This window comes from Chiloscyllium punctatum, chromosome 13 (genome assembly GCF_047496795.1).
Source record: "Chiloscyllium punctatum isolate Juve2018m chromosome 13, sChiPun1.3, whole genome shotgun sequence".
NCBI lineage: Eukaryota > Metazoa > Chordata > Chondrichthyes > Orectolobiformes > Hemiscylliidae > Chiloscyllium > Chiloscyllium punctatum.
Genome location: NC_092751.1, coordinates 70,486,750 through 70,497,173, shown reverse-complemented (window position 1 = coordinate 70,497,173; position 10,424 = coordinate 70,486,750). Strand labels below are relative to the sequence as shown.

Sequence of the window (10,424 nt, the reverse complement as noted above, 5' to 3'; positions counted from 1 at the left end):
ATTGGGTCCTGGGGATATTAAACTCCATTTGCCATTTCTCTGCTCACTTCCCCAGCTGATCAAGGTCCTGCTGCATTTTCTATAATCTCCCTCACTGTCCACGATACCACCTATTTTAGTGTCATCAGCAAACTGACTACTCATACCTTGTACACTCTCACCGAAATCACTGATATAGACAACAAACAGCAATGGGCCTAGCAATGACTCCTGAGGGACTCCAATAGTCACAGGCCTGCAATCGGACAAGCATCTTTGACTATTACTCTCTGTTTCCCACTCTCAAGCCAATTGTGTATCCAATTTGCCAGCTTGCCCTGGATTTCGTGAGATCGAACCTTTCAGAGCAGCCGACCATGTGGAACCTTATCAAAGGCCATATGGCTCTGTTTCTGGTTCCCAGTTATTGTTTGTCCTTTATAGGGATCATTTTAAAACTTAATCATCCATCTTATTTCCAATTTCCTCGAGGATCTCTTATTGTGACATGACTCATTTCCTCAGCTTCATGATGCAATGTTGGATCTGAAGCAGGTGCATCCCCAGTCAGTGAACAATGTTGTTGTTCCAACAAACCCTTACAAAAACATTCCACAAACTCCATCCAGACATCGTCTACCGCCCTGCCCTTGTCAACTTTGCTGGTCATTTCATCAAAGAACTCTTAACAAATTTGTGAGACATGATCTCCCATCCACAAAGCTATGCTGACTGTTCCTAATCAAACCCTATCTTTTCAAATGCATGTACATCTTGTCCCTCACAATCGTATCAAGTAACTCACCCACCACAGATGTTAGGTTTATTAGTCTATAGTTCTTAGGACCTTGTGCCCTACAATTAGTAATTTTCTTTATATAACCCACAAAAATGAGCGAAAACATTGATGTAATATCTGTGCCATTTCCCTATTCTCCCATGTCCCCAGGTTTGGACGGAAGCTGTTGATGACCATTTTCTGCAGCAACTGGTCAGTGTATTACCCCACCCCTCCCCGGGTATTTATAGGAGCGCTCCCCCAATTCCAGCCGCACCAGGTCACCTCCGCTCTGGGGCTCCCGCGGACTTCCAGCTGGTGGCCGCCAAGCGCCGCGGAACGCCTGTGTGCCAGCCAGAACTACAACTCCCAAAAGGCCCCGCGAACCAATCCTCCACGACACCAAGGCCACTTACCTTTAGTGCAGAGGCGCTATCTACTAGGGCAGCATGGGTAATGTAGTCCACACTGCTGGTGAAGTGAGCTGCTGAGTAATGTGGAGAGAGAAACATTTGTTAATGTCTAGAGTCTGATGTTACTCTTGATCAGAACGGGAAGGAGCTGCTGGAAATTGCTGGGATTTGTGTTGTCGATCGAGGGGAACAGATGGTGAGAGTGCCCAGAGCTAAAGAATGTACCTTTTTGTTGAATATTTGAGCCCGTTCCTTGCCATGTTTGTCCCTGATCAGTTGCAGCCAGACATTTCACTGTTTCCTTGTTTATCTCGGACAGTGCTCCCTCTCAGATTCAACTCATGGCACTCTGCTTCTGGTCCCCAGTTATTGTTTGTCCTTTATTGGGAGCACTTTAAAACTTCATCATCACTCTGAATTTCATCTTATTCCCAATTTCCTGAAGGATCTCTTACTGTGACGTGACTCATTTACTCAGCTTCATGCTGGATCTGAAACAGGTACATCCCCAGTCAGTGAACAATGTTGTTGTTCCAACAAACACTGACAAAAATATTCTACAAATTCTTCTTCGGGATCACTCTTTCCAATGTGATTGAAGATCGAAGTCCCCTAAATTGCTTTTCACAACTCCATAAATTCCTGTTTAATTCAGTGCTGTTAAGCAGGCTCGAAACTGTTCTTCCCTTTGCAATTCCTGGTGCATCATCCTTCCAAATTGTTTTCCGACCGTCTGTATTTCATAACCTGAAGATAAATAATTTGTCGGTCTTACTTTTGATATCCCCATCTAAAAGGCTGCATTATCATTCTGGCTGTCTCTTTGCAAACCTGAGTCCTCCAGAATATCTATGTCCCCAGCATGGAAACAGATCCTTCGGTCCAACCCCGTCCATGCCGACCAGCTATCCCAACCCAATCTAGTCCCACCTGCCAGCACCCGGCCCATATCCCTCCAAACCCTTCCAATTCATATACCCATCCAAATGCCTCTTTTAAAAATGTTGCAATTGTACCAGCCTCCACCACTTCCTCTGGCAGCTCATTCCATATAGGTTCCACCCTCGACATGAAAACGTTGCTCCTTAGGTCTCTTTTACATCCTTCCCCTCTCACCCTAAACCTCTCACCCTCTAGGTCTGGACTCCCCAACCTCAGGGATGAGACTTTGCCTATTTATCCTATCCATGCCCCTCATAATTTTGTAAACCTCTATAAAGTACCCCTCAGCCTCTGACGGTCCAGGGAAAACAGCCCCAGCCTGTGCGGCCTCTTCCCCGAGCTCAAATACTCCAACCCTTGTAAATCTTTTCTGAACTCTTTCAAGTATTAAAACATCTTTCCGATAGGAAGGAGACCAGAATTGCATGCAATATTCCAACAGTAGCCTAACCAATGTCCTGTACAGCCGCAACATGACCTCCCAACTCCTGTATTCAATACTCTGACCAATAAAGGAAAGCATACCAAATGCCTCCTTCACTTCCCTATCTACCTGCAACTCCACTTTCAAGGAGCTATGAACCTGCACTCCAAGGTCTCTTTGTTCAGCAACATTCCCTAGGACCTTACCATTAAGTGTATAAGTCCTGCTAAGATTTGCTTTCCCAAAATGCAGCACCTCGCATTTATTTGAAGTAAACTCCATCTGCCATTTCTCAGCCCATTGGCCCATCTGGTCAAGATCCTGTTGTAATCTGAGGTAACCTTCTTCACTGTCCACTACACCTCCAATTTTGGTGTCATCTGCAAACTTACTAACTCGCATCCAAATCATTTATGTAAATGACAAAAAGTAGAGGGCCCAGCACCGATCCTTGTGGCACTCCACTGGTCACTGGCCTCTAGCCTGAAAAACAACCCTCCACCACCACCCTCTGTCTTCTTCCTTTGAGCCAGTTTTGTATCCAAATGGTTAGTTCTCTCTGTATTCCATGAGATCTAACCTTGCTAATCAGTATCCCATGGGGAGTAGAAGTAAGACTGGTCTCTTCTGCACACCTTTCAGTGACCATACAGTTACTGCAAACAGTCTCACAGTGAACCTGTCCTCATCTACACACCTCCCAGTTACCATACAGTCACTGCAAACAGTCTCATAGTGAGCCTGTCCTCACTTACACACCACCGGGTAACGATACAGTCACTGCAAACTCTCTCAAAGAGAGACTATACTCAATTTCATACATCCCAGTAACCATACAGTCACTGCAAACAGACTCTTAGCGAGACTAGCCTCACCAACAAAATTCCCAGTAATCATACAGTCACTGAAAAAAGTCTGAGAGAGCCTGTCCTCATCTACACACCTCCCAGTAACCAGACAGTCACTGCAATCAGTCTCATAGAGACCCTGTCCACATGTACACATCTCCCTGTCACCATACTGGAACTGCAAATAGTATAATAGAAAGCCTGTCCTTATCGACACATCTCCCAGTGCTCATACAGTCACTGCAAACAGTTTCAGAAAGACTATCCCCACTTACACAGCTGCCAGTAACCAGTCACTGCAAAAAGTATCATGGAGAACTTGTACCCATTTACGCACCTCTCAGTGACCATACAGTCACTGCACACAGTCTCATAAAGAACCGGTGCTTCCAACCATACTATCACTGCAAACAGTCTCAGTGTACCTTTCCTCATCTACACACCTCCCAGTAACAAACAGTCACTACAAACAGTCTCATAGAGAGCCTTTGTAAGCGACACACCTCCTAGTAAATATACAGTCATTGCAAACAGTCTCGGAGTGCCTGTTCTCATTCACATGATTCCCAGTAGCCATACAGTCAGTGCAATCTGTCGCGCAGTGAACCTGCCCTTATCTAAACACCTCCCAGTAACGATACAGACACTGCAAACATTCTCATGGTGAGACTGTCCTCATGGAGACACCTCCCAGTGACCATTCAGTCACTGCAAAATGTCTCATGGAGAACCTGCCCTCCCAGTGTCCATGCAGTCACTGCAAACAGTCTCATCGAGAGTCTGTCCTCATGTAAACACCTCCCAGTGACCATACACTCACTACAAGCAGTCTCAGAGAGCCTGTCCACATCTACACACCTCCCAGAAACAATACAGTCACAGCAAAGAGTCTCACAGTGAGATTGGCCTCATCTATACACACCTCCCATTAACCATAGAGTAACTGCAAACAGTCTCTTAGAGAGCCTGTCCTCATCTTCACACCTCCTAGTGACCACACAGTCACTCCAAAGAGTCTCACAGTGAGACTGGCCTCATGTACACACCTCCCAGTATCCATACAGTCTCCCAGTGAGACTGTCCTCATCAACACGCCTCCCAATTACAATACAGTCACTGCAAACAGTCTCAGAGAGACTGCCCTCATCTACACACCTCCCAGTAACTATACAGTCACTGTAAACACCCATAGGGATTCTATGCTCATCTACACACCTCCCAATAACTACCCAGACACTGCACACAGTCTTCCAGTGAGACTGGCCTATTCTATACACCTCCCTGTGACCATACAGTAAATGCAAACAGGCTTAGAGAGAGCCTGTCCTCATCCACACACCTCACAGAAACATTACAGTCTCTGCAAACAGTCTCATATAGAACCTGTCCCCACTTACATACCTCCCAGTAACCATACAGTCACTGCACAGAGTCTGATAGAGAGCCTATCCCCATTTACACATCTGCTAGTAACCATGCAGTCACTGCAAACAGTCTCATAGAGATCATGTCTTCATTCACACACCTCCCAGTAACCATACAGTCACTGGTAACAGTATCACAGTGAGAATGGCCTCATCAGCACGCCTCCCAGTAACCATACAGTCACTGCAAACAGTCTCACAGAGAGACTTTTCTCAACTGCACACCCCCAAGTGATGATATAGTGACTGCAAACAGTCTCATAGAGAGACTCTCCTCATCTACACACCTCCCACTAACCATACATTCACTGCACATAGTCTCCCAGTGAGACTGGCCTCATATACGCACCTCCCTGTGACTGTACAGTCACTGCAAGCAGTCTCGGAGAGAGCCTATCCTCATCTACACACCTCCCAGTAACCAGTCACTGCACACGGTCTCCAAGGCTGACTGGCCTCAGCTATACACCTCCCAGTAACCATACACTCACCGTAAACCATCTCAGAGAGAGACTGTCCTCACCCACACACCTCTCAGTCACCAAACAGAAACTGTAAAGAATCTCATAGTGAAACTGGCCTCATCAACACACCTCCCAGTAACCATAAATTCATTGCACACAGTCTCCTAGTGAGACTGGCCTCATCAACAAGTCTCCCAGTTACCATACAGTTACTGCAAACAGTATCACTGTGAGAATGACCTCAACCGCACACCTCCCAGTGACCACACAGTCACTGCAGATAGTATAATAGAGATCCTGTCCTTACTGTCACTGAAAACCGTTTCATAAAGGGTCTATTCTCATCTACACACCTCCCAGTAATCACGCAGTCACTGCACACAGTCTCCCAGCGAGACTGGCCTCATGTAAACACCTCCCAGTAATCATACAGTCACTGCAAACAGACTCATAGAAAGCCTGACCTCATCTACACATCTCCCAGTAACATTAGAGTCAACGCAATCAGTCTCACAGTGAACCTCTCCTCATTCACACACCTCTCAGTAACCATACAGTCATTGCAAACACTCTCATAAAGAGTCTATTCTCAACTACAGACGACCCAGTAACCATCCAGTCACTGAAAATAGTCTCTCAGTGACACTGGCCTCATCTACACACCTACCGGTAACCATACAGTCACTGAAAATAGTCTCAGATAGAGGCTGTTCTGATCTACACACCTCCCAGTGACCATACAGTCAGTGCAAACCGTCTCATAGAGAGCCTGTCCAAATCAACACGCCTCCCAGTTGGCATACAGTCACTGCAAACATTATATTAGAGAGCCTGTCCTCATCTACACAAGTTCAAGTAGCCATACAGTCACTGCAAACAGTCACATAGAGACCCTTTCCCCACTTACACAGCTGCCAGTAACTATACAGTCACTGCAAACATTTCATAGAGAGCCTGTCCTCATCTACACACCTCACACTAACCATACAGTCACTGCAAACAGTCACAGAGAGTCTTTGCTCACCTACGCACCTCCCAGTAACCATATAGTCACTGCAAACAGTACCATAGAGAGCCTGTCTTCATCCACACTCCTCACAGTAACCATACAGTCTCAAGAGAGCCTGTCCTAATCTACAGACCTCCCGGTAACTATACTTTCACTGCAAAGAGTCTATGGAAAACCTGTCCTCAACCTCACACCTCCCAGTAACCATACAGTCACTGCAATCAGTCACAGAGAGAGCCTGTCCTAATCTACACACCTCCCAGTGACCATACAGTCACTGTAAACAGGCTCATAGAGAGCCTGTCCTCATCTACACAAGTTCCAGTAGCCATACAGTCACTGCAAACAGTCTCCCAGTGAGATTGGCATCATCTACACACCTCCCAGTAACCACACAGTCACTGCACACATTCGCCCACGGTGACTGGCCTCATCTACCCACCTCACAGTAACCATACAGTCACTTTAGGGAACATCTCTGGGACACCCGCACCAATCAACCACACCACCCCATGGCCCAACATTTCAACTCCCCCTCTCACTCTGCCGAGGACATGGAGGTTCTTGGCCTCCTTCACCGCCGCTCCCTCACCACCCAACGTCTGGAGGAAGAAAGCTTCATCTTCTGCCTCAGAACACTTCAACTCCAGGGCATCAATGTGGACTTCAACAGGTTCCTCATTTCTCCTTCCCCCTTCCCCCACCTCACCCCAGTTCCAAACTTCCATCTCAGCACTCTCCCCATGACTTGTCCTACCTGCCTATCTTCCTTTCCACCTATCCACTCCACCCTTCTCCCTGACCTATCACCTCCATCCCCACCGTCCTCAACTACAGTTCTCCCACAGTCAATGCAAACAGTCTCACAGTGAGCCTGGCCTCATTTACACACCTCCCAGTTACCATACAGACACTGCAAACAGTATCAGAGTGAGCCTGTCTTCATCCACACACCTTCCAGTAACCATACGGTCATTGAAAACAGTCTCATGCAGAGCCTGTCACTACAAACAGTCTTTATAGATACCGTGTCTTTATCCACACATCTGCCAGTGACCATACAGTCACTGCAAACAGTCTCATAGAGAGCCTGTCCTCAGCTACACACGTTCCAGCAACAACACAGTCACTCCGTGCAGACTGACAGTGAGACTGGCCTCATCAATACACATGCCAGTAACCATATAGCCACTGCAAACAGTCTGAGAGAGAACCTGCCCTTATCGACACACCTCCCAGTAACCAGACAGTCACAGTGGACAGTCTCAGGGAGCCGATCCTCAACTACACACATCCCAGTAACAATACAGTCACTCCAAATAGTCTCACAGTGACACTGGCCTCATCTACACATCTCCCAGTAACCATACAGTCACTGCAAACAGTCTCAGTGAGACTGGCCTCATCTACACACCCAACTGTACCAGACAGTCAGTGTAAACTGTCTCACTGTGAGACTAGCTTCATCAACACACCTCCCAGTAACCATACGGTCACTGCACAGAGTCTGATAGAGAGCCTATCCCCATTTACACATCTGCTAGTAACCATGCAGTCACTGCAAACAGTCTCATAGAGATCATGTCTTCATTCACACACCTCCCAGTAACCATACAGTCACTGCACAGAGTCTGATAGAGAGCCTATCCCCATTTACACATCTGCTAGTAACCATGCAGTCACTGCAAACAGTCTCATAGAGATCATGTCTTCATTCACACACCTCCCAGTAACCATACAGTCACTGCACAGAGTCTGATAGAGAGCCTATCCCCATTTACACATCTGCTAGTAACCATGCAGTCACTGCAAACAGTCTCATAGAGATCATGTCTTCATTCACACACCTCCCAGTAACCATACAGTCACTGGTAACAGTATCACAGTGAGAATGGCCTCATCAGCACGCCTCCCAGTAACCATACAGTCACTGCAAACAGTCTCACAGAGAGACTTTTCTCAACTGCACACCCCCAAGTGATGATATAGTGACTGCAAACAGTCTCATAGAGAGACTCTCCTCATCTACACACCTCCCACTAACCATACATTCACTGCACATAGTCTCCCAGTGAGACTGGCCTCATATACGCACCTCCCTGTGACTGTACAGTCACTGCAAGCAGTCTCGGAGAGAGCCTATCCTCATCTACACACCTCCCAGTAACCAGTCACTGCACACGGTCTCCAAGGCTGACTGGCCTCAGCTATACACCTCCCAGTAACCATACACTCACCGTAAACCATCTCAGAGAGAGACTGTCCTCACCCACACACCTCTCAGTCACCAAACAGAAACTGTAAAGAATCTCATAGTGAAACTGGCCTCATCAACACACCTCCCAGTAACCATAAATTCATTGCACACAGTCTCCTAGTGAGACTGGCCTCATCAACAAGTCTCCCAGTTACCATACAGTTACTGCAAACAGTATCACTGTGAGAATGACCTCAACCGCACACCTCCCAGTGACCACACAGTCACTGCAGATAGTATAATAGAGATCCTGTCCTTACTGTCACTGAAAACCGTTTCATAAAGGGTCTATTCTCATCTACACACCTCCCAGTAATCACGCAGTCACTGCACACAGTCTCCCAGCGAGACTGGCCTCATGTAAACACCTCCCAGTAATCATACAGTCACTGCAAACAGACTCATAGAAAGCCTGACCTCATCTACACATCTCCCAGTAACATTAGAGTCAACGCAATCAGTCTCACAGTGAACCTCTCCTCATTCACACACCTCTCAGTAACCATACAGTCATTGCAAACACTCTCATAAAGAGTCTATTCTCAACTACAGACGACCCAGTAACCATCCAGTCACTGAAAATAGTCTCTCAGTGACACTGGCCTCATCTACACACCTACCGGTAACCATACAGTCACTGAAAATAGTCTCAGATAGAGGCTGTTCTGATCTACACACCTCCCAGTGACCATACAGTCAGTGCAAACCGTCTCATAGAGAGCCTGTCCAAATCAACACGCCTCCCAGTTGGCATACAGTCACTGCAAACATTATATTAGAGAGCCTGTCCTCATCTACACAAGTTCAAGTAGCCATACAGTCACTGCAAACAGTCACATAGAGACCCTTTCCCCACTTACACAGCTGCCAGTAACTATACTGTCACTGCAAACATTTCATAGAGAGCCTGTCCTCATCTACACACCTCACACTAACCATACAGTCACTGCAAACAGTCACAGAGAGTCTTTGCTCACCTACGCACCTCCCAGTAACCATACAGTCACTGCAAACAGTACCATAGAGAGCCTGTCTTCATCCACACTCCTCACAGTAACCATACAGTCTCAAGAGAGCCTGTCCTAATCTACAGACCTCCCGGTAACTATACTTTCACTGCAAAGAGTCTATGGAAAACCTGTCCTCAACCTCACACCTCCCAGTAACCATACAGTCACTGCAATCAGTCACAGAGAGAGCCTGTCCTAATCTACACACCTCCCAGTGACCATACAGTCACTGTAAACAGGCTCATAGAGAGCCTGTCCTCATCTACACAAGTTCCAGTAGCCATACAGTCACTGCAAACAGTCTCCCAGTGAGATTGGCATCATCTACACACCTCCCAGTAACCACACAGTCACTGCACACATTCGCCCACGGTGACTGGCCTCATCTACCCACCTCACAGTAACCATACAGTCACTTTAGGGAACATCTCTGGGACACCCGCACCAATCAACCACACCACCCCATGGCCCAACATTTCAACTCCCCCTCTCACTCTGCCGAGGACATGGAGGTTCTTGGCCTCCTTCACCGCCGCTCCCTCACCACCCAACGTCTGGAGGAAGAAAGCTTCATCTTCTGCCTCAGAACACTTCAACTCCAGGGCATCAATGTGGACTTCAACAGGTTCCTCATTTCTCCTTCCCCCTTCCCCCACCTCACCCCAGTTCCAAACTTCCATCTCAGCACTCTCCCCATGACTTGTCCTACCTGCCTATCTTCCTTTCCACCTATCCACTCCACCCTTCTCCCTGACCTATCACCTCCATCCCCACCGTCCTCAACTACAGTTCTCCCACAGTCAATGCAAACAGTCTCACAGTGAGCCTGGCCTCATTTACACACCTCCCAGTTACCATACAGACACTGCAAACAGT

General features: G+C 47.2%; 1 long non-coding RNA gene across 1 annotated transcript in view; it reads left to right on the top strand.

Moving 5' to 3' along the window:
• The first annotated feature begins 1,225 nt into the window (after positions 1-1,225).
• The window catches only part of LOC140484549 (uncharacterized), a 99,533-nt gene continuing 90,334 nt past the window's right edge, over positions 1,226-10,424 (top strand). Inside the window, exon 1 of the long non-coding RNA XR_011962288.1 lies at positions 1,226-1,366. This is a non-coding gene — a long non-coding RNA (uncharacterized lncRNA). The remainder of the gene's footprint in view (positions 1,367-10,424) is intronic.